Below are 25,578 nucleotides of genomic sequence, written 5' to 3'. Positions count from 1 at the left end.
CTCACGGCGGTCGACATTAGGAAAGCTTGGCCGGAAATACCACCTGTTGCGGCAATGCCGGGAGATGTGCCCAACTCGAGAGCAAGAAAAGCAGATGGGTCGATCATCGTGCCTACGCCACTCAGATTGATTCCGGTAGCGTGGTAGAAACTGAGGAGTCAAAGCTGCCGCAGTGACAAGTGGAGCACAGTGGTGGTCAGCGTTGTGGACGGGAGTGCTCATGGGCTGTGGCATGATCCTGGCAGGCTGGGAAACCTAGACGCCCAGGTTAGCAAACTCCTGACGTACGACGGCTTGCATAAGCGAGACTGTTGCCCAGTTGTCCTGCGCAGGGGGCTGATAGGAAGCGGGTGCCATGGCCTCCAGCTCCTGGCGAACAATCCTTGTGATATTGGCAGGAGGCGCAAATGAACGGGGTGCTGCAGCATCCTCGCAAGATGAAGTTGCGGCGGTGTTTGGTAGTCTCGTTAAGTGGTGGGTTATTCGCCTGCTTTTAGCTTGTTCACATCGTCGGCATTCAGATATGATGGATTCGACAGTGGCACAGTTCTTACACATTAGTATGTTGAAAGCATCATCAGCAATGCCTTTTAACTTGTTGCTGATCTTGTCTGCCTCGGACATGTTTTTGTCAGTATTCCGGCACAGGGCCAGTACGTCTTGGATGTACGTGACGTACGACTCCGTCGATGATTGAACACGCGACGCGAGTTCCTGCCTGGCTGCTATCTGACGAACAACTGACCGACCGAACGAGTCGCGAAGCTTTTGCTTCCATGTGTCCCAGCTGGTTAATTCTTCTTCAGCGTCTCATACCAGGCGCGTGCAGTACCCCGTAGGTGAATAGAATATTTGCCAGCATAAGCGTCTCATCCCACCTGTAGTGCTTGCTGACGCGCTCAAATATTGCGAGCCATTCTCCGACGTTCGTGCTGTCCGTCCCAGAAAACGTGCCAGGGTCATGAAGGTGGGGGGGGGGGGGGATTACAGGTGATGGAGCCGGCTCGGATGGCAAGGCCTGAGTGCCGGTTTCAGGCATCGCGGCTGGACATAGCTGGCGTCCACTGCAGAGTTCCAGAGCCAGGTTGTGTGAAGACCCCGAACCTTCCACCAAAAGCTGTTACAGAGAAGATTTATTCACCGACAGCAAGTCTTGCTAACGGCTTAAGAGCGCAGTCATGCAGGCCATCGGGGGGAGCTCGAGATTGGTTGGTTGGTCCCAAGGGGAATGGCTCAACCCACTACGGGGGATCAGCCATGAAACGCGCGGCAGTTGGATACAAAATGAATAAATACAGTAAAATATATGAAATAGACTAAATACGAAAATAAGAAATGAGTTTGTACCTATGAGATTAGCATTATTCTTTTATATAGTTATCTATGGCTCCATATGTGTCGCTGTTGCAATGACCTAGTTCCGAAGCCCCTAGGGAGAGTAGTACTGTTTCAGAGAGCTCAAGCCCGTGTTTTTGGAAAGCTGGTATTAGAAACTTTTTTCCTTAAATTTGGATACCTGCGGCATTCTGTGAAAAAGTGCTCTATCGTTTTTGTTTGTGTACAATAGTGACAGTGAGGGGAAGGAACAAAACCAGGTCTGTATAAATAAAAGTTTAAAGGTGGAATCCTGCATCGCAATTTAGTGAATGTCACTTCGATTCGTCTTGTTGCACACTATGCACTGTACCACTGAAAGCTAAGGGGCTGAAAATCTGCGCCATTTAGAACAGAAGAGTTTGTGTGTTCCTGGCGTATACAGAAATTCCGAAATCGCGTGATTGTATATAAGCAGCAGGGTCTTATAATATTGAGAATGGGGCCCTGAATTGGTACTGCCGCCAGTGTGTCCGCCGCTTCATTTAGTATTAGTTCAGTGTGACCTGGCACCCAAGCTAATCGGATAACACGAACGTGACTGGGTATGTACGTATGGAATTCTAATAAACCAGGCGATGTTTTTGTGGCTGTGAGAGCCGTGCAAACTGATAAAAAATTTGTTAGTATAATAGCCGAAGAGATATATGTTGGTAGCTTGCGTAAGGCCAGAATCACGGCCAATAATTCTGCCTAGAATATTGGCCTAAAATTGGCAGTCGCAGTGAATAAGACCAATCTAATGCTGTTGAGTAGATGCCCACTCCTGCTTTCTCGGCAATAACGGAAGCATCTGTGGCTATACCTGAACTTATCTGAGATGGTTTCGGAGCAACCCATTCCACTATTTTATCGGCAAAAGTTCAGCATTTTTTGGAAATATAATGTCAAACTCTATTGTGACCGTAGGATTCCGTACCTGTGAGAAACTCATATTACGAATTTTCACCCCTAATGGGTGTAAGAGTTCTTGCACATAAATTATTTGAGGTCAACGTTGCCGAGACACCTCACAATCAATAAATATGGAAGGCTCTCTTATAAATACATATTGGGAGCGTCTCTGTGGGGAGGCGTAAATGTTCATAAATGTTTGAACAGTCAGTATGCGAAACCAGGTTCGTAGAGAGGGCAGATGTGGTTCATGATAAAGAACATTAATAGCGACAAACTTAGGGAGGCCTAAACATAGGCGCAGTGCCTCACACTCTATAGAAAGAAGCGGGCGTAATTTATAAGTCGGTCGCCCACAAAACAACACACATTAAAACTCTAATGTTGGGCGGACATACATGCAATATGTCAACAAAGCTCTTCTACGCATTCCAATTCGACCATTGCTGATGCGCTTGAGCAACCTAATGGCACGGAATCCCTTAGACGCAATATACCTAATATGTTAACTCCGATTAAGATTTGAAGTGTATATTAGACCCCAATATTTTAATGAGTCTACCTGTGGAATGAAGTCCTGTCCGTACATCAATGCTATCCAGACAGGAGAACTCAATGGAAATGTAAGAAGAGCACTTTTCTTAACAATAAGGGACAAGCGCAGGTCACTAAGCTATACTTTATTAGCATTTAATTATGATTGTAAAATGTTGTACAACGAGTGTATATCATTTGAAGCTGAAAAGAAGGCTATATCATCTGCGTATAACTTATACTTGCACTTTATCGTGGGTAGGGTTACAGCTTAATAATATATTGAATAAAATGGGCGCAAGAACCAATCCCTGAGGAACTCCCCTTGTCTGTTTGCAATGCTGTGAAGGTAGCCCATTCTGCGAACAATAAATTGTACGTCCATAGAAAAATTTTGAATCCATGAAATTATATACTCGGGAACGTTAACGCTTCGAAGTATACTAATCAAGATGGCGTGCTTCACACTGTCACACGCCTTAGCAATATCTAAAGTCACAAGAGTGGCGTATTGCTTTCTGTGCCGAGCCAGTTTATTTCTAGCTTCCAGGTCAACATGCGGACCCCATATAGAGCAGCCAGGTATAAATCTAATTTGAGATTCACTCAATACACCATTTTGCTCTATCCATTTTTCAAGATGTCGATATAGAACCCGTTCTATTAGCTTAACAAGATTAAAAGTGAGAGAAATGGGCCTAATGTTGTCTATAGCATAACCAGCTCCCTGTTTTTTAAGTAGTGGTGTTACTTTAGCAACTTTCCAGTCTGGATGCACCCAGACATTTTCAATAGAAAAAATTACAATGTTAACGAGGTCGCTGGGAGACAAATCAAATATAATTTTTGTCATCGCTGTTGTTATGTTATCGGGACCTGGAGGTGAAGCTGGTAGTGATTGTACTACCTCTGATATTTCTTGTAGTGTTGTTGCATTGTATTCATTAGCTTTTCCTGAGTACGGCAAAGGGTGGGGTAGTACCGATGTAAAGCAATCTTCTAAGCCTTTCCCGATCGTTTCCAATGACTGCAGGTGATATTCTGCAATTGCAGGTGATAAACAATTCTGCAGGTGATAAACAAATGGATTCTAGATTTATTGGTGTCGAAACAATCTTTCAGAATCGTAATACTCTAAAAATGGCTTTCTTATTTTTGTCTCCGACATATAACTGTAATGTCTAGAGTTGTACTTTTCTTTTGCCCTCTCAACCGTTTGTCTGAATATAGCAGCAACATATTTATAGTCATTTCAGTTACATGTACACTGGTTGTAGATTAGTTTTTTCCACGCTGCCTTTCGTCGCCTATAATCGCGATCGCAATCAGTGTTCCACCATGGTGAATGAGTAGTACTGCTAGTTCACTGTTTACTGAATTTAGATTTATTCACAGTGGCACCTAATAGCTGACTTAAATTAAGGGCCTTTGCCTGCTCCCTTTGACCTCCCTGTTCATTTAGGCGTAATTGTAATGTACCTCTAAATTTGGTGTAATAACGTAATTTCGGACATAATTATTTGTCGAAGTAAGAGGGCATATTATTTCAAAGAATATTAGAAGGTGATCACTATTTGTGGCTGCTGTGATGGTGGACCAGGACGAAAAGATACAACCTGAGTTAAAAAAAGTCAAGTCTATTGCAGAACGTCATAGGCCAGGTATATAAGTAGGGCATCTTGAATTCACACACTGAACGCAATTCAGACTGGCCCATTTTAATAACCGTTTTCCACTGCCATCGAATCTATAACGCCATGTTAAGTGGTGTGAATCGAACATTTCTGCGATGATTATATTCTTTTTACACCCGGCTAATGCAGAATCTAATAAACTAGTATTCGCAACACCTGTGGGGAAATAAGAATTGATTATTGAAAGTGATGTACAACAAGAAATAGGTATATCTATTGCTAAAATTTCACACTCTGTCGATGTAAGCTGATATGCTATTACGCTCTATGTGCAAATCTTGTAGAGATGAAAATCGCTGACCCCCCCTTGCATGTACGGCGATCTAAACAATAGCATTGATAGCGTCTAAGATTAAAACTTTTTCCGTAGATTACCATGTTTTTTGTAATTTATTTATTTTAGGAGAAAATTCAGTACAGAGATGTAAAAGATCAGTAGTTGCAGCGAGAATTGAGCGACAATTCCACTGAAGCATTTTCAAGGACTCTATGTTGAAGGTATACCAGCGGCCTCAACTGCCTTCTGAATGATGTTGTCCTTCAAGAAATCATCCTTTGTCAGCGGACTGTTGTCCTGGCACTTTTTTACCTTCAATTTATGGAGGATGGTGGATTTCGGTGAGTAATGGGAAGCCCGGCGTTTCGTGGCTTTATTGTCCAAATCCATATTTTCAGTAGTTTGTGAAGTGGTCTCGGAACCACTCCCATCATGCTGTTCGCAAGGAGATGGAAGAGTATCAGTGTACTCCAACAGTTTCTGCACCAGACGCAGTTGCTGGCGTGGTTTCAACTATGCCTTCGTGGGTAAGCGCGATACTTGTATCGATAGTAGGGTTTACAGCACTCTGTAAGATTTAGCTCATCTGAGTTGTCAAATCTTGCCCAATTGTTTCTGACAGGGTAGACAACAGGGCATTCAGTGCTTTCGACATGGCCTTTTCAACAGCATTTGCCACAACTTCTTCTATAGAGCTTTCCATAGCTTCAGAATGTCGACCAGCAGCTTCCGCGTACCCGCACGATCTATCTAATACTGTGGCTAGAGCTTCACGGCGTGAGCATCGCTTCCTTTCTATTATCTCTAAAATTTGGAGCTCTTGATCTCCAGCCGGGCAGTTTGAATGATAAGCGGGGTATGCATCTTGGCAAAGACAGTATCGTTCATTTTGCGAGGAACACGTTTTCGGGTCATGCTCTTCTCCGCATAAGCGGCATCGAGGAGACGATCTGCACCCCTTAACGGTAAAACCATATCGCCAGCACTGGATGCATTGAAGCGGGCGGGGAGTGAGAGCCTCAACTCTATAAATAAAGGCCATTCCTTAATCTCTGTTGGTCTGTGTACGCCTGCAAATGTTACAATGACCGACGATGCGGGGACTCTCTGTTTTTACACAACTCGTGAGCATCGGTAGATTGATGGGGCGCCTGCCACTGAAGAACATTTCTAAGACCTCTGAGGCGCACAGGCTCGAATCTACACCACGGACTAGGCTTTTTACGCATGCAAAATGAACAGGAATAAATGGGCTCACCGGTTGAGATGCAAATGCGGTGCACTTTAAAAGGTCAGAAATGGAGGCCTGTTCCGGAGAGCAGCACAGAATGCCACACCTGCCGAATTGTCGGATATCAGTGATATTCTGGTAGAGTGGAGTCGCTTTCCTCAGCTCTTCCTGCATAACCTTCGGATTCTTGATACGGATAAGTCCCCCATTCCTCAGTACTAAGGCAACAGGAACGCTATAGATACCACTGCACAAAAAGGCCTCAATGGACATGTCATTAGTGGGAAGAGAAGCCGTCCAGAGGTAAGACCTCTGGCCAGGGGAGAAAAGGGACATTAGGTACTCACAGTACTATCGGGTCAGAGAGTAGAGCAAAAGAATGGAAATCGAACAACTACAAAACACTGCCGCACGACATACAGCCGACACCCTACGGACAGGTCTTACCAAACCACCGGACACTAGAAGGCAGACTCGGCAGACTCGGGTAAAAACAGGTGTGCCTTCGTTGGTTGGTTGAATGATCCCCAACCTAGTTGACTTGGAGAGGTGGAACTTCACAGGCCTAATTAAACAATTACACAATTAAAAGCTCGAGAGACCAACCCACAACAACCACGGTGTCTTCTTTCTTTCGGGTGCCATTTCAGCTGTGCCGAAACGACCGTTCCATACACAAATCAATATCAAACAATCAATCAATCGTTGCTCCGCCTTTACGGCAAAGCTGCAACTTTTTTTAGTTGTTATAACCTACGTGTATCTACAATGACACGGCTGAATATTAATACAGTCCTTTTCCGTGGTTGCTGAGAAAAGGTACATTGAATAAGTGCACCAACTTTAAAAGTTGCTAGTTGGCCGTACGAAGCATTGTCAACGTAGGCATAAAAACCAAGATGTCATGTGATACCCTGTGCTACTTTTCCTTAGGAAGTGCAACTTCACATAGATATTTGCAGCCACTCCTATATTCTTGCGTTTAAACTAACATATGCGACTTGCCTTTACATACCCCTTAATATACTGTCTATGTTTTCTCATCAGGACCGCAGTAAAATCCAGCCATTCAAAAGCACCTTATAATTTGCAAGGCAGCCTTCTAAATTATTGCAAAAAGTATTGTGAGGTGAATCTGTGTTGCTAAATACCCAATTTTACGAGCGTCTAACGAAAATCCTTAGCTGGTGCGCTGGGCATCCGGTTTTGCATCCGTTTGCGTCATGCGTAATTGCTATTTTCGATTGATTGATATGCGGGGTTTAACGTCCCAAAACCACCATATGATTATGAGAGACGCTGTAGTGGAGGGCTCCGGAAATTTTGACCACCTGGGTTTCTTTAACGTGCACCCAAATCTGAGCACACGGGCTTACAACATTTCCGCCTCCATCGGAAATGCAGCCACCACAGCCAGGATTCGAACCCGCCACCTGCGGGTCAGCAGCCGAGTACCTTATCCACTAGACCCCCGCGGCGGGGCGATTGCTATTTTTATTCAGTGCGATACTGGTTACGGACACCGGCGGTGGCGGAGAAGTACGATGCATGCGCCCTATATTTTGATCTCATTGAGCTTTCACTGTAAATATTGCAGGCGCTACATTTTGTATAGAAACCCGAAACTTGGCTTATAATAGCGCCGCACCATTGTTATGCTCCAATACCGGTTACTTGTGCAAAAAATAAAAAGATCCACACAGCAGAACGAACCAAACGCCGCGGAAATATAAATATCGAATTTGTTTTACTCTTCAGCAAGCAATGTGCTTGTTGTCGTAGAAAAGTAGCATGAGTATTATATAATTCATAAGCACAAAATATTTTTTTATGCAGTATGCTTGATAACGCGAATGCCGAAATTCATGGGCACAAAAAGTAACGAGAAGCACTCAACACACTTACCATTCACTGTTCTCTTTATTTCACACAATTTAACAGGACAGGCATCTATAGATTTAAAAAGAAAAATGAAGAAGACGCGAGTCGTGTTGGGAAGGTAGAGCAAGGTTCGCGTCACTATCCTCTTTGACGGTTCATTGGTAGTTCGTCCACATCTTCTTCTTCATCCTCTAGTTCCTCCTCCGCATCTTCAGCCCCAGAAAGCTTGACAGCACCGATGAGACTCAGCACGAGAAGAGGTGCCGTCCAGGTCATGGGAACCCAAAGCGACGTCATTCCGCGAAACAGGGGCACGGCCTCGAAAAAGCTCAGGACTGTTTTGCAAAACTGGGAAGCGCACAACACAATTCGTTGACTCCAATTCTCGTTGATACACACACACACACATTATATATATATATATATATATATATATATATATATATATATATATATATATATATATATATATATATATATATATATATATATATATATATATACCAATGCACATTGAATTGATAGTGGTGAACAGAGCGCAGAGCGTCAGCTGACGATAGGCTAACAAGTGGTAGAACGAATTGGCTTTTCTAGATGCGTAATCGAATGCTCCAGCTTGGTGGCCCCGTAAGCTCTCGATTAAACTAGACGATTCGCGTCCTGCGTGCAATCTTAAAATAATGATCCAAAACACTCCGGTAGATTGCGAAACACTGCTGCGCGGTCTGTGCCGAACATCGCATAGTTCGTGGGTGAAATCTGATTACGACGAAATAACACTCATGGCAACATACTGTCACGCGCACTATTTTTATTTTCACGTGCTAGATACCATCACTGTATCTAGCGCAAAAACGTGCAGAATATTTACGTTTCCTTTTAACTGATCTGATAAGCTTGATTACGCAAGGCGAGCAACAGCTTTTTATTTTGCTTATGCTGGAGCTAACTTGTTCACTAACGACAAGACTGGAATCATCGATCGTTTTTTTATAAAAACCAGCGTGCTTCACCACAGATCAGATTAATCGACGACCGACGACTGTTCATACCGCATCGTGGTCTTCAAGTGTACTACCTTTTTTCATATGTTTTATTTTTCAGGTCTACCATACATACGATATTTTATTCTCATAAACCTATTAGTAATAATACTAGTAAAATATAACTAGATAATTATGAATATTTATACAGAAATATTAAGGTTATTTGTAGCAGGTAAGCGGCCGCATATATCGATTAAATGCAATAGTGTAAAGCCACCACACCTAGAGGCCATATGGCCTCTAGCTGCGTATACACATGTATTGAACATGAAAGGGGACGCTTCACTTTCGAGAAACAGGTGGCATAGGCCGCCTCTTTCAACCTATTCCGCTCTCACAACGGTCCCTATAACCGATAATAATGGCACAGGCAGTGAACAGTGCTCACTGAGGGTATGCGTCTCAGTGCCTCTGTGGATGGAGAAGTGTGTGATGCAGAGTAGAAATAGGGGCGAGGGAGTAGCAGGACAGGATAGCGTCCACTCTACTTCCTCTTCCGGCACGCTAGACATCACTGTTGTCAACATGCAGCTCATCGCGCACTGGCGCGGAGCCATCATGTGCGAAGTCCTCTAGAAATATTGGCCAATGTTGTAAAATACAAGCAAATAAGCGTTGCTCGAAAAGGTAACGTCTTAAGAATGCCGACTGAGATAGCTTCAAAATTTTTCATACAAGCACTGAGACCCCACAGACCTCGCAGTCAGGACTGCAGCAGCACCGCGCGTGCTGGCGGGTGGAACCACTACATATCTGAATGAATCAATCAATCGCACGAGCATACGTATAATAAAATTGAGCATCCCCTACCACCCCAAAAATTTCTGAGTCAACTACTGTTTCTAGAGGAATTTAGGCGACGTACTGCATCCAAAAGTGTTTGCGGGTTCAAGAATTGAATAAAGCTTGAAAAGAGAGTGAATTGCCGTGTCAGCCTAATGGCTTTGGGTATGTATGAAGTGGTAATATCAAGGATGCAGGTACGATTTCAGAACGCGACCTTCTCATAACATCTGCGTTAAAGAGCAAGAACATTCGCGTATGCAAATTTAGGAACCTGTTAAAACACCACTTACTGTCAGTAGTTTCGAACCTAGCCCTTAAAGCGGAGTTCATGATTACACCTTGCATTTGGCACGAACATACATCCACAGAAGTTCGTATTCACATAAACCTTACATCTGCGAAGCAACAGTACACTTAAGAGCCTCATGAGCGATTGCGTACGGGCCACACACAGCCAATCAAAATAAAATAATTCATGGCATGACTTAGAAAAGACAGCTTCAGATCTGACAATTGACAACATGCTATTACTTTCTTTGCACTCAGGTAATGGATGTGCAGCATATCATTTCGTGTAGCGCCACTGTCACTGAGCATGGGCATAGAAAAAAGGTTCAATCTCACCCGCCCCCCTTCTGTTGTTCAGACTTTCAGGAATCTGTTCTGTTCAGGAATCTGTAAGTCTGGTACTTCTCTTGACCGAACTGGAGACATACGTCTGATATTGAAACCTACACTACCTTTCACAATCGACTCCAAAATTTATAATTTTAAATGAACCATTTGGAAGGTTTCTATACACATAACAAATACCTTCACTTTGTCAAGGTGCTATTTTATTACTCATTTATTCATGGACACGTAAAGCAAGATTACTTTCAAAATATTTGTTCCCTGTAAGTATTTGATGCGGCCATGAGAGTGCATTGTAGTATGTTTTCTCTATGTTTTTGTTCGCTTCACTAAAGTAGCCAAGAGAAAAGCGTGTTAAAGACTGCGCAGTGAATATTGCTTACCGCCTTGCTTAAGGCATTTGCTGCGAAACGCAATAAGATGAAAATAATCGGAAGCAAGGTGAGCGGTGCCATCAATTGATACATGGCCAGCAGCCGCTTGCTTCGCCCCAGTGCGCTAAAGAAACCGATGACTGCGACGAGTAGGCCCACAACGGCGATCCAGCGCGTTTGGATTTTGTGGTAGAGAAACTGCACAGGGGTCTGCTGGAATGCCTCGAGGCAAGATGGGTAAGGAGACGGATCCTGAAAATTTCAAGTTGATATAAGTGTTTTGCTTGTCTATTCCTATGCATAAAAAATATACACCAGGGAGCACAAGTTAGGTATTCAGCAAGTGGATAACCAATTGAATGAGGGTGTAATACAACAAGTGTATTTAAATAAAAGCACATCTGTAGGCGCTATTTACTCCGCAAACTAAAAATCAACCCCCTAAAACACTAACACACACAGAGAGAGAAAAAGTGAATACATAAAAACTTTGCTACGCATTGTATTGTGCAGAAATACAAATTTGAATGTTTCATCGTAAGCAAGAGCTTATTGAGAATTTTTTTCTATTATTACTGGTTGTTGAGCTATTTGGTGCACGTAGAGAGTAGTTGAGAATTGTTAACATATTTATTATGTTAATTTCAAAGTTTCTTTTGTGTTGTCAGAGAGATGTGACAAAAAAAAAACAGCTGGTGCTACGCGAAACTTTTAAGACCACTATTCAGTTGGCCTCGAGATCTTGGAGTGGCGCCCTCTCGTGTCTGACGTAAGTTTGTGGACTTCACCCTCAACTGCACTGCAGCAGCCGCTGCTGCTGTGCGTGGATCGTCTGAACAGCCTTGCGAGGGTCAACTAGCGTTACAGAGCTCGTGTCGTAAAAGTTCAGCCGTCAGCGTCGGCACCGTTTGTTGTGAGCGAAAAATCGTGCGTGAGCGAAAAATCGCGAACAAAGCAAATAAAATGAAGAATAATTTTTTTTGATTTTATTGAGGATAGAACCTGGGCTGTTCGCGTGGCAAGCAGGTGTCCTACCAGAAGGCCGTGATGGTACTTGCAGGTGGATGGGGATGAAACAGAACATAAATGTCATGTAATAGAATGATTCATCTTACCGCATTTGGTTCTACAGGTATCATGACGAAAACGAGCCCATTCGGTGATTTGTAGGTGCATTTTGGAGGACATCAAACTACGTCAAAAAAATGTGGGGTAGTGCAGGCATTGCCGCTGAAAACACACAGGAATTTTCAAATAGCTCTAAAGATGAACAACTATGTCCATCTAGCGGAAAACATATCATGCCTTCCCAGAGGCGTTGATCAAGCAAACAGCAAACGCTAGATAATGTGCTGCCATCTGTGAGGCTGTGTGACCTTTTTAAGACCGAAATGGCAAACGCACGGCGCCTACTTGGAGGCCTAGCGACTCTTCCTTTAGATGAAAAACCATTCGCGCGCAAGTTTGCTCTCTGTCTCCCTCTCTCTCTCTCTCTCTCTCTCTCTCTCTCTCTGTGTGTGTGTGTGTGTGTGTGTGTGTGTGTGTGTGCGTGCGGGCGTGCGTGCATGCGTGCGTGCGTGCGTGTGTGCGTGTGTGTGGGGGGGGGGACCTGGGGGCAAACGGAGAGACCGTGTCTCCCGGCAGCTTCCTTGGCCTGCTGGATTGCCCAAAGTTGCTTGTGCAGGCCCGAACAGAGCAGCGCAGTACGCCAACGCGTTCGAAGGCCTTCATTGGAGGCCGCGACCCCAGAATTTTTGACTAATGCTGGACATTCCCATAGGATATGGTCAAGAGTGGCTCTGGTGGTAAAGCTTAGGGGCTACAATTTTGCATTTGCAGTCCAATCGAAGGGGCCTGAAGCCTCGCAGATGGCCGATGAGCATGCCGATGCCGCCCACCACATTCCTGGTAAGAAAGTGGAACTATGTGTGAGTGTTCTCTCCTGTTATCGGCAGTTTACGCCTTGCGATACTACTTGGTTCGGGTAGTTCAAAATTTCAATAAGCGTGCTTCTTTCCAACAACCGCAAGCATGTGGATGCAGCTAGCGAAACGTCATGCTGTCTCATCGACGGCGCGGTAGTGTATGACGCAGGCAACGTTATTGAATGCGCGCAGCAGAAGCCGTCAATGAAGATTGCATCATTGTCGCTGATCTGTCCCTGCAAACAAGTGGACTTGTGAACTTCCCACAAACGTCCCTGTGGCGATAGAGTGCTGCGCAAAGATGAAGTACTACTCTAGATCTTAGTGTACTTCATCTGCCCGTGAAGAGAATGTTAGGTTTCATGACTATCCTAAAGAAAAGGACATGCCTGCTCTTTTACTCTGCCTATTTTTTATGCAGTGCAACGATAGTGACAATGAACACAAGGATATGTGTGAGAGTCACTGCTTTCTGCCACTCTGGCAATGGCAAAGAACACATGAGGTAATTACTGCATAGCAGCTGTTTAAATTGCTGATTCGGCAGTCCATCGACCCTCCATGGCATCTACTAAAAACGCAAAGCAGTAATAAATTACCCATTTTAAATATTCGCGCTTGGATTGCAGCTGTCAGCATAAGCAGGTGCGTTGTATCGCAGTAAGAAAAGCCATGAGGGGGGGGGGGGTGTAGGTGCTTGTGTGACTCGGGTGTAGTGGGCAAGTTCCGCCTTTAATGCACGCTCTGACTGCTGTTTGTCTCAGTAACGATTGTTCTGTGAGGCGGACATTCTGAAGTATTTCCTATTAATACCACACAGGGTCGCCGCTTGGGTAGCATAATATAACAAATAGTTGTCACTGATTTTTTTAAAATTGAATGTTTAGAGGAGATGATGGTGCCAATGCGCGGCCCTGGCTACTCCTTTCTTTTGCACAATAGCCAACATCGCATTTTAGGTAACAAACACAAGGCTATACACACGCGCAACACTTAGCACAATACTTGGGCGCCGAGTCCAAGTTTTTCAATATATACACCGTCACGGCCGGACTAGAAACGTGCGTTCTGTCTTACAGCCTTCGCAATGAAGTTCAGAGCAATGGTAGCGTTTATCCACAGTTAGAGCCACTGCTCAACACGAGGGGCACAGTGACCATGTCATAGGTGAAAGCGTTCTTGCCTACTGCTTGGCGTATGAAGATCTTTGTTTTTTTACCGTTGCGCGTCTGCTTTTGCATGGCCTGCAGTCACGAATGCAACGGGGATCAATGGCAGGGTCGCAGCGACAACACGGTGCTGCGGTGGTATGTGGAAACAGACGCACTGAGAAGGCCGTAAGACGGAACGCTCGCGTGCCTTTCCAGTCCGGCCGTGATAACGTGCACAGCGCCACAAAGATACTGTGACAGCCTTTAGTGAATGTGCACTAAACAGCGACAGCAGGTTTCGCTTATGAATTTATGGTAAGCAGTGCACTAGGGGCCTGCTAGTTTTGATTAGTAAATTACGCATTTATTAAAGTACACCAACCAAATAAAGCTGTAGTTCCAGATGTTCTGCGCAAAGTAAAGCTGTAGTTCCAGATGTTCTGCGCCGTTCAGCTGCCCTCACGAGGCGCACTGATGCTAGGCAATTTGGAGGCCGCATCTTCGGCTTGCTGTCTTGGGGGTTTTCCGGTAAATTTTCAGGCGCAACTCACCTGCTTTGTGTCGCCTATGACAGTAGCCTGCGTGCAATGAATAGCTGAAGTACTGGCGAGGCGCTGAAACATGGTTACAAGCTTATCAAAGAGTGCACGTTAGGCGGGTACAGCAAAAGTTCCTGTCGGCGAAGTGCTTGCCGCACATGGTCGATGAAGACGTGCGCTGCTTTCCCTCTTTGAGTTTGACTATCCACTCCTTTCTCAGCTTCGGGCCCTTACGATAGTTTTGAAAGCTTACCCACCCTTTTTGCGGGTGGTTGATCATGTAGAAGCAGGAAGCAGTAATTCACCATTGCACAGTACTCTACGTGGAGACAAGCGGCAACAGTTTTAAGAAAATGGCAGCATATCCACGGAATGAATGATGGAGAGTTGGGCGAAGTATACGTCCGTTCATTCGTTCTTGCTTCCGTCCATCCATCAGTCCGTCTGTGTGACCATCCGTGCATACATCCGCCCGTGCGCACGTGCGTCTGTTCGTGCGTCCACACGTCCACCCGTGCGTCCGTCCCTGCGTTCGTCCATGCATCTATCCCTGCGTCCGTCCATGCGTCCATCCGTCCGTGCAGCCATCCGTGCGCCCGTTCATGCATCTTTCTGTGTGTCCGTTGATCCATATATTAAACACTCCAATTACCACCATCCCGCATCTTTTCATCATATATTTTCCACATAGAAGCACCGCCATCCAGCGGACATTCCAAATACTAAAGAAGAGGTGTCACACGCACACTTTCTTATGGCTTGCGCTCCGGGTATACTTCGCACCTTTAACCACCTCTAGTTCATAGTATATGCTAGTTCACCGTATTCATGGCACTGCGGCCCAAGGCTCACTAAACCTTTCTAAAACCAGAGAGGTTACGCCCAGCGAGTATAACGAAGCACACTTTTCCAGTCAGATAGTGCTCAATGTACATGCCAATGGCTGCAAATGGGGAATGAGAGACAAGAAAGTTCGGCTTTTAGTTATTGCGCACGCTGCGACATTTTTGTTGTTCAACAAAGCACAGGAGAAATCTCCCGCCGGCACCACCTTGCAAGTCAAAACGTAAGAATGGTTGCACACAACGACTGCGAATACTACGAGCGACGAACGCGTGCCGCTTTAAGGAGCTTCGCCAATAAACTCTTTCAAAGGGGGCTTATGTGATGTTTGGTGCGCGATTCAGTAGTGCGCGTTTCTGAGTGCCTTGAAGAAGTGAGCAAAGTGGACGTGCATTGTTCAGCATAAACGACGATGATGTTGTAGACATCACGTGTGAGAGCGTAAAGACGTGTGACCCCACGTCAACAAGAGAGAAAGGAAGATATCCAATTGTCAAAGAACACGACTATTCCGGGGGCCAATAGTTGGACTCTATGAAACTTCACCGTCGGCATTCATAAACGGACAAGTGGGACAGAAAGAAGAAGCTCAAAAGAAGAACAAGGGGAGTTTGAAGAGGACGCTGGCACGGGAAGGTCATCATGGGACTGAGCGCTGAAGATGGGCCAAGGGGTGTCAGACTCGAGCCTCCAACATTTCAACCCACCGGGGCCTCCTGCCGCCGCGTTCCCTTTCGAGGGGACTTCTACCAGCCGGTTCTGAACTCCAGCCCAGGGCCTGCAGAGTTCAGTTTCGACCGGCAAGCAACAGCCGTCAGGCGACAGGCCCTAGCTATGCATCTATCTGCCTAACTAGTTTGACCCTGAATCCTCGACGCGTCACCAACAGCCAGCGTTCACACATCAGCAACAGCCAGGCGTGTCCACTGCTAAAGCCAGAACCACCACGTCCCGGTCTGGTTTCAGGACGCACCGCCCGCAGCCAGCGTTTCCTCATCACCAGCCACCTTGCGTTCTGAGCCGGAGCTACCACGGTCCTGTTTGTTAAGCGTCGCCAAACACTCAGTGAGTTGGTAAGACTGAACTGCCGCCTTTTTCTGCTCCGCCGCTGAGCCGCGTCAGGACTATCTTCTGGAGGTAGTTGTCTTGAGGTTTACTTTTGTGTGCCACATGCGTATTTCACCACGTGTAGTGAACTTTTAGATGCGGAGCATCTAATACTCGAGGCTTGTAGTGCGGCGCCGTCCGCAAGCTTCCTCCTCCTTCTTCCACCATCTGTGCATCCCTTCCTCCTCTACACACCGCGCGCGCTTCACTCCTCCACCATCTGTGCACCCTTCCCCCTCTACACACCGCGTGCGCTCCTCCTCTTCACGAACATTCGCTAGCTGTGTAATGTAGCGCGCATGCGCCGTCACGCTTCGAGAACATCGGCAGCTGACGCACGCGCATGCGCCGTCGCGCTTCGAGAACATCGGCAGCTGACGCGCGCGCATGCGCCGTCGCGCTTCGAGAACATCGGCAGCTGACGCGCGCGCATGCGCCGTTGCGCTTCTCCCCCTTCTCGAACATTCGACAGCTGACAGTGCATGCGCCGTCGCGCTGTGTATATACTCAAGGTCGGTGCTCGCTCGCTCAGTTGCCGCTCGTCAGTTGGTTTGTACGGCGCGTCGACGTCCGAGGTCGCAATGATCGACGTCCCTTCGACCAGCGCCGGCCAAAGTGTTGGCGGAACCGCTCAAAGTTCATCGCAATAAATAAACACCGCCCTTTCGCATACGTGTCGCACGTGTTCACTCATTTAACACCCCTCCTACAACCACGTTAACCAATTTAGCCAGCGACCCAAGTAAGTCGCAATTTAACACCCCATTTCACAACCACGTTAACCAATTTAGCCATCGACCCAAGTAAGTCGCACTTTAACACCCCTTTAACCAATTATATGCTCCGCATCCTCCTCAGTGTTCCCCCGAGGGAAGCTGCGGGCAATTTTTTTAAATGGGAAGCATTTCTTAGGGAACTTCGTTGACTTTGAGCGTATCCATGTATTATCTATCTATCTAGCCGATAATGACTTTTGCTGTCCCGGCCGTTTCGATAATGATATCAATACCAAACTAAGTATGGAATAACATGACTGTATAAAGAGTATAATTGACTAGTCATAACATGAAAATAATGACATGTATGTAATGATTGTGATGATTTACTTTTCATGGTCCTGCAGCTCTTGCGGAGGTCTCCTTCACATGCCATGTTGTATGGTATGGTATGGCATGATTGCATGGCGAACACAACCGACAGATCCTAACAGAAATATTGGCAGATCCCACGTACAGTGGGAATCGATTATATGCATCGATGATATGAATCGATGACCTATTTATCTATCTATCTATCTATCTATCTGTCTATCTATCTATCTATCTATCTATCTAGACGCCTATGAAATTTAGCTCTCCTAGCTGTTTGAATAATAGTATCAATACCAAACTTGACTGTATGACGAACATATTTGGCTAGTCATAACATGAAAATCGTGAAATGTATGTCATGAAGGTCATGATTTACAATTTATGGTCTTGCTGCTCTTGTGGTGGACTCGTTCTCATGAATTGTTGCAAAACTGGTATGGTGTGACATGATTGCATGGCGAACGAAATTCACAGACCCTAACATGGAAATCATGACATGCACGTCATCTATGTCATGAGTCATGACTACACGCCACGCTCATGATGGGCTCGCAGCCGTTTTGCTAGCTTCACATATACCAAATTCGGCGTTACGTGATGCGAATATATTATGAAGGTATGTGACTGGTGCAAACATGATAATCATGAGATGCGTATCATGTGACATTATGAATACAAGCTACATTCATGGTGCCCTCGCAGTCGTTCTGCTAGCTTCACATATAATAAATTTGGTATTACGGGACGCGAATGGATGACAAAGGAATGTGACTAGTTCAAGCATGATAATAACGTTATGCGTGTCATGTAACAACATGACTACATGCTACACTCATGATGCATTCGCGGCCATCTTGCTAGCTTTTAGATGCGGAGCATCTAATACTCGAGGCTTGTAGTGCGGCGCCGTCCGCAAGCTTCCTCCTCCTTCTTCCACCATCTGTGCATCCCTTCCTTCTCTACACACCGCGCGCGCTTCACTCCTCCACCATCTGTGCACCCTTCCCCCTCTACACACCGCGTGCGCTCCTCCTCTTCACGAACATTCGCTAGCTGTGTAATGTAGCGCGCATGCGCCGTCACGCTTCGAGAACATCGGCAGCTGACGCGCGCGCATGCGCCGTCGCGCTTCGAGAACATCGGCAGCTGACGCGCGCGCATGCGCCGTTGCGCTTCTCCCCCTTCTCGAACATTCGACAGCTGACAGTGCATGCGCCGTCGCGCTGTGTATATACTCAAGGTCGGTGCTCGCTCGCTCAGTTGCCGCTCGTCGGTTGGTTTGTACGGCGCGTCGACGTCCGAGGTCGCAATGATCGACGTCCCTTCGACCAGCGCCGGCCAAAGTGTTGGCGGAACCGCTCAAAGTTCATCGCAATGAATAAACACCGCCCTTTCGCATACGTGTCGTACGTGTTGACTCATTTAACACCCCTCCTACAACCACGTTAACCAATTTAGCCAGCGACCCAAGTAAGTCGCAATTTAACACCCCATTTCACAACCACGTTAACCAATTTAGCCATCGACCCAAGTATGTCGCACTTTAACACCCCTTTAACCAATTATATGCTCCGCATCCTCCTCAGTGTTCCCCCGAGGGAAGCTGCGGGCATTTTTTTTAAATGGGAAGCATTTCTTAGGGAACTTCGTTGACTTTGAGCGTATCCATGTATTATCTATCTATCTAGCCGATAATGACTTTTGCTGTCCCGGCCGTTTCGATAATGATATCAATACCAAACTAAGTATGGAATAACATGACTGTATAAAGAGTATAATTGACTAGTCATAACATGAAAATAATGACATGTATGTAATGATTGTGATGATTTACTTTTCATGGTCCTGCAGCTCTTGCGGAGGTTTCCTTCACATGCCATGTTGTATGGTATGGTATGGCATGATTGCATGGCGAACACAACCGACAGATCCTAACAGAAATATTGGCAGATCCCACGTACAGTGGGAATCGATTATATGCATCGATGATATGAATCGATGACCTATCTATCTATCTATCTATCTATCTATCTATCTATCTATCTATCTATCTATCTATCTAGATGCCGCCCCGCCGCGGTGGTCTAGTGGCTAAGGTACTCGGCTGCTGACCCGCAGGGCGCGGGTTCGAATCCCGGCTGCGGCGGCTGCATTTCCGATGGAGGCGGAAATGTTGTAGGCCCGTGTGCTCAGATTTGGGTGCACGTAAGAGAACCCCAGGTGGTCGAAATTTCCGGAGCCCTCCACTACGGCGTCTCTCATAATCATATAGTGGTTTTGGGACGTTAAACCCCACATATCAATCAATCAATCTAGATGCCTATGAAATTTAGCTCTCCTAGCTGTTTGAATAATAGTATCAATACCAAACTTGACTGTATGACGAACATATTTGGCTAGTCATAACATGAAAATCGTGAAATGTATGTCATGAAGGTCATGATTTACAATTTATGGTCTTGCTGCTCTTGTGGTGGACTCGTTCTCATGAATTGTTGCAAAACTGGTATGGTGTGACATAATTGCATGGCGAACGAAATTCACAGACCCTAACATGGAAATCATGACATGCACGTCATCTATGTCATGAGTCATGACTACACGCCACGCTCATGATGGGCTCGCAGCCGTTTTGCTAGCTTCACATATACCAAATTCGGCGTTACGTGATGCGAATATATTATGAAGGTATGTGACTGGTGCAAACAAGATAATCATGAGATGCGTATCATGTGACATTATGAATACAAGCTACATTCATGGTGCCCTCGCAGTCGTTCTGCTAGCTTCACATATAATAAATTTGGTATTACGGGATGCGAATGGATGACAAAGGAATGTCACTAGTTCAAGCATGATAATAACGTTATGCGTGTCATGTAACAACATGACTACATGCTACACTCATGATGCGTTCGCGGCCATCTTGCAAGCTTTTCATGTACAAAATTCAGTACTACGTGACGTGAACCGACGACATACAAAGGGCATGTCCAAACATGATAATCATGACATGCGTGTCATGTAAAAAATTGCCGCCACATCCACGAAGTGAATGATGATGAGTGGGCGAAGCTCCGGAGGTAAACCTGGTAAACCATGAATCCTCCGTACATTTTGCCCACTCGATTTTATTGCAACGCTCCCCCTAGCGTACGTCGCCGCACTATATTGAACGATGACACGCGCCATATGTGGCATCATTCCTATTTTATAACACCTCGCATCTTTCATAATCAACTACACGTACCGCCGTCTAGTTTATAACATCTTGCATCTTTTGTACGGACGGACGGACGGACGGATGGATGGATGGATGGATGGATGGATGGATGGATGGATGGATGGACGGACGGATGGACGGATGGACGGATGGATATGGCTGTACCCTTTAGATCGGGCGGTGGCTAGCGTAATACTTAATGCCGTCAGCTACAAGTACCGCCATCTAGTGAACACTGCAAGAACTGAACGAGAGGTGGCTACATACAGGGGACGCACAGCGCACGCCTTAAGGAGCTTCGCTCCTAAAACGTGACTACATGCCACACTCATGATGTGCTCGGGGCCGTTTCGCTATATTCATATATACCAAATTTGGTATTACGTCACGTGAATAGAAGACGATAGTATGCACTGGTGCAAACATAATAATTATGAGATGCGTGTCATTTAAGAGCATGACTACATGCCACACTCAAGGCGCCAATGCACTTAGACGTGACCTGGTGCGCGTGTGCTACAGCGTTCGTTTCGTCACGTCATGCCGGCGAGGCCACGCCAAGCGCCGACCTGCCTGGCATATACGCGCAGGCACGTGCCGCACTTCGTTGCTTTGACGCATGCGCGTTTGCGCACGCCTCGCGTCCCTTCGTCATGAAGTTAGACAGACGTGGTGCATTTTGGGTAACGTGGCCTGTGATGTCGCATTTCGCACGGTTGCCGCCGGGCTGCGCCGACAGACGCTAGTCGCGTCTGGCGTCAGACTATAGAGTGTACGCGTTTTGCTAGCATAGCGTCGCTGCGTCCAGCGTGCGCTCGTCAACGTTGCGTCGCAGTATATTCGCCCTTCATGATGCTCTCCCCGGCGTTTCGCTAGCTTCACAAATTGCAAGTTTGGTATTACGGGACGTGAATGGGCGACGAAGATATGTGACTGGTGCAAACATGATAATCATGAGATGCGTGTCATGTAACAACACGACCACATACCATACTCATGATGCACTCGCGGTCGTTTCTCTAGCTTCACAAATACCAAAGTGGCATTGCATGACGTCAATTGACGGCGAAGTTGAATGACATGTCCGAACATGATAATTAAGATATGCGTGTCATGTAAAACATGGTATAACTGGCAGTTCAAGCGCACGAACAAAGATAAAGAAAGAGAGGACAAGCGCTTGTCCTCTCTTTCTTTATCTTTATTCGTGCGCTTGAACTGACAGTTGTACCATGCATATTCAACTAGCCCAACTTTCGACTGTGATGTAAAACATGACTACATGCTACTCTCATAGCACGCTCGTGGCCGTTTCGCTGGCTCCACATGAACCAAATTTGGTATCAGGTGGCGTGAATAGATCATGAAGGTAAATGACACGTTCAAACATAATAACCATGGCATGGAAGTTATGTACGGCATAATTTACCTCCGCCTCGTAACGTTGTTCTGAGTTTAGGCTGACATATAAACCTTCCTCAGTCGAGCTTCGCATATAATCAATTCCCACTGTACGTGGGATCTGCCAATTTTTTCGCGTTTTATTTCCTTTTTAAATTTGTCTACTTCTGTTTTCTCTTTTTTGTTTCTTACTACCTCTTTTCTGTTTGTGTGCAGCAGGTCTTTCACCATCTATTCTTTACTTTTGTGCATGTATATTTCTTCCAAAGTTTCCTTTCATTTCTCTCACCCAGCATTGTTATTAGATGCGAAGCGTCTTATGCTCGAGCATAATCAGGTGTGTGACGTGACCTCCCTTACTGCGTATGCGCGTCTACTCAACTCCCCTCTTTTATGCTCCCCCTCCCTCCCCTTGCAATGCCAACGCAGGCAGCGCCTACGCTTGCTCCCCTCACCCTCACCGCCACGCTTACACTCCCACTGAGCGTGCGCGCCCCCTTTCGCTGCTCTTCTACGCCATATAGTTTCCTAATATACACTAGTGGGAACTCTGGTGCTAGTGTCTATGGGAGCTGCAACGCACGGCGCTTATGCGAGCATGTGAATGATGGGTAGTGCACGCATTTGTCTAATCTTTGTACTTCTTGCCTGCTTCTGTCTCCGTGTGTGTTCGTGTGGCTTAAAGCTGTTTTCTCACGACACAAAATTAGCCAATGTTCAGAGATTGCACTTCAATACCTTATTGTTTTGGGTTTACTATTTAGAATCAGGTAAGTTAAAAAGAGTTAGTACTTTTTTAAAAATAAAACCGAAACGAGCAATAAACGAAGCCGCAAGTACGATTCTTCCCCTTAGAGTACAAAGACTAGGCAAATTCATGTACTACTTGTCTCAACAATCGCAGCGCAAGAGAAGCCTCTAGCTAATTTTAAAAAATCTCTTTGCCCTACGCTCCAACTTTCTCACATCTCGCAACGCTGACACAGACAGTGTCTGCCTGTCTACGCTCACTCCTCCTCTCTCTATAATTGGCATCCATACCAGCAGCGTTCGCACCTGCATTGTGCATGCGCCCCCTCCCCCTCCTTCTCCTCTCCTACGCTCGCTTTCTATCACCTCGCAAAGCTGACGCAGATAGTGTCTGCTAGCAAATTTTTTGACTGAAAAAATTGGCAGATCCCACGTGTAGTGGGAATCGATGATATGCGAAGCACCAATGAGAAATGTTGATATGTCAAATTAAAATAAGCACGACGTTACGAGGTGGAGTAAAATGATGCCGTACGTGACTTCCGTGTCATGATTATCATGTTTGGATGTGTCGTTTACCTTTGTCATCTATTCACGTCACATAATACGAAATTTAGTATATGAGGAGCTAGCGAAACTGACGCGAGCACGCAATGAGCACGGCATCATGTCCTTACATGTCACGCGTGTCAGTATTATGTTCGCACCAGTCATTTATTTCGTCATCCATTAACTTCTCGCAACACCAAATTTATTATATGCGGAGCTAGCAAAACGAACGCGAGTGCATCATGAAGAGCCCAATTTACTCGAATGTAGCGTTGACGCTCACGCACGTTGGGCACAGCGACGCTACGTTATCAAAACGCGAGCACTTTACAGTCTGACGCCAGGCGCGGACAGCGTCCATCAGCGCGGCCCCACGGCAACCGACGCGAAATGCGGCATGCTGTATTTCACGCCGATGCGTTACCGAGACAACACTGCGTCTCCCTCTCTTCGTGATGGAGGCACGCCGGACGCGCTGAAACGAACGTGCATGAGTCAAAGCAACACAGCGCGGCGCGCGCCTGCGATTATATGGCAGGACCGGCGCCGGGCGTGGCAACGCCGGCGAAACGCGACGAAATGAACGCCGAAGAGCACACGCACTACGTCACGCCGAAATGTATAAGTGCCTTGACTGCGACATGTAGTCATGTTTCCACATGACACGCGTCTCATGATTATCATGTTTGCACCAGTCACATACCTTCGTCATCTATTGGTGTCACGTAGTACCAAATTTGGCATATGTGAAGCTAGCAAAACGGCCGCAAACGCATCATCAGTGTGGCATGTAGTCTAGTTGTTACATGACACGCATGTCATGATTATCATATTTGAATGTGTCATTTACCTATGTCGTCCATTCGCGTCATGTAATACCGAGTTTGGTACTAGTGAAGCTAACGAAAACGCCCGCGAGTGCTTCATGAGCGTGGTATGTAGTCCTGCTGTTACAGGACACGCACCTCATGTTTATCCATTTTCCACCAGTATCATACCTTCGTAATATATTTACGTCCTGTAACACCCAAATTTGGTATAAGTGACGATAGCGACACGGCCGCCAGCGCATTATCAGCGTGGCATGTAGTGGTGTTGTTGTTTTATGACATGCATCTTATGATTATCATGTTTGCATCAGTCACGTACCTTCGTCATTCAATCACGTACTGTAATACCAAAGTTGCTATATGGGAAGTTACCGAAACGGCCATGAGTGCATTATGAGCGTGGCATGTAGTCATGTCGGTACATGACACGTATGACTTGATTTTCCGGTTAGGGTCTGTCACGTGTGTTCGCCACGCAATCATGCCATTGATTGATTGATTGATATGTGGGGTTTAACGTCCCAAAACCACTATATGATTATGAGAGACGCCGTAGTGGATGGCTCCGGAAATTTAGACCACCTGGGGTTCTTTAACGTGCACCCAAATCTGAGCACACGGGCCTACAACATTTCCGCCTCCATCGGAAATGCAGCCGCCGCAGCCGGGATTCGAACCCACGCCCTGCGGGTCAGCAGCCGAGTACCTTAGCCACTAGACCACCGCGGCGGGGCACGCAATCATGCCATACCATACGAGTTTTGCTACATGACATGTGAACGAAATCATAACAACAGCAGCAGGACCATGAAATGTAAATCATGACATTCATGACATACATATCATAATTTTCATGTTATGGCTAGTCATATCTGTTCTTAATACAGTCATCTTATGTCATACCAAGTTTGGTATCGATACCGTTATTGAAACGGCCAAAAGGGCTAAAAGTCGTGGGCGGATAGATAAATGATAGATAGATAGATAGATAGATAGATAGATAGATAGATAGATAGATAGATAGATAGATAGATAGATAGATAGATACGCTCAAAGTCGCCGAAGTTCGCTAAGAAATGCTCCGCCTTTAAAAACGGACTGCTCGCGCTGCGCAACCATTCGCTACTAGCCCCGTGTATACAAGCACTCGATCTTGACGTCCAAGATAGTGCCAGTGGAAGGTTTCTCCTTTGCGATTTTGAATAAGAATTCGCAGCTCGTCCGTAATGTGGACTGGGGGACTCTGTGTTTAATGCCTGTCGTCTCCCATTGCCCATTAAAAGCGATTCAAGTAGAAAAACACAGGTCCATCAGTGCGTGCTTTGCCCTCCCCTGGTTTAGCTCTTGCGCAACAACGAAATGAGCACCCGCGTCAACGCCGCCGCCATTGTAAGCATTAGCAATCACTACTTCGCGTTTGCATAGGGTTTCCTATAGTGGGAGTT

This window comes from Rhipicephalus microplus, chromosome 7 (genome assembly GCF_043290135.1).
Source record: "Rhipicephalus microplus isolate Deutch F79 chromosome 7, USDA_Rmic, whole genome shotgun sequence".
Classification (NCBI taxonomy): domain Eukaryota; kingdom Metazoa; phylum Arthropoda; class Arachnida; order Ixodida; family Ixodidae; genus Rhipicephalus; species Rhipicephalus microplus.
Note: the sequence above shows the minus strand (reverse complement) of the source record.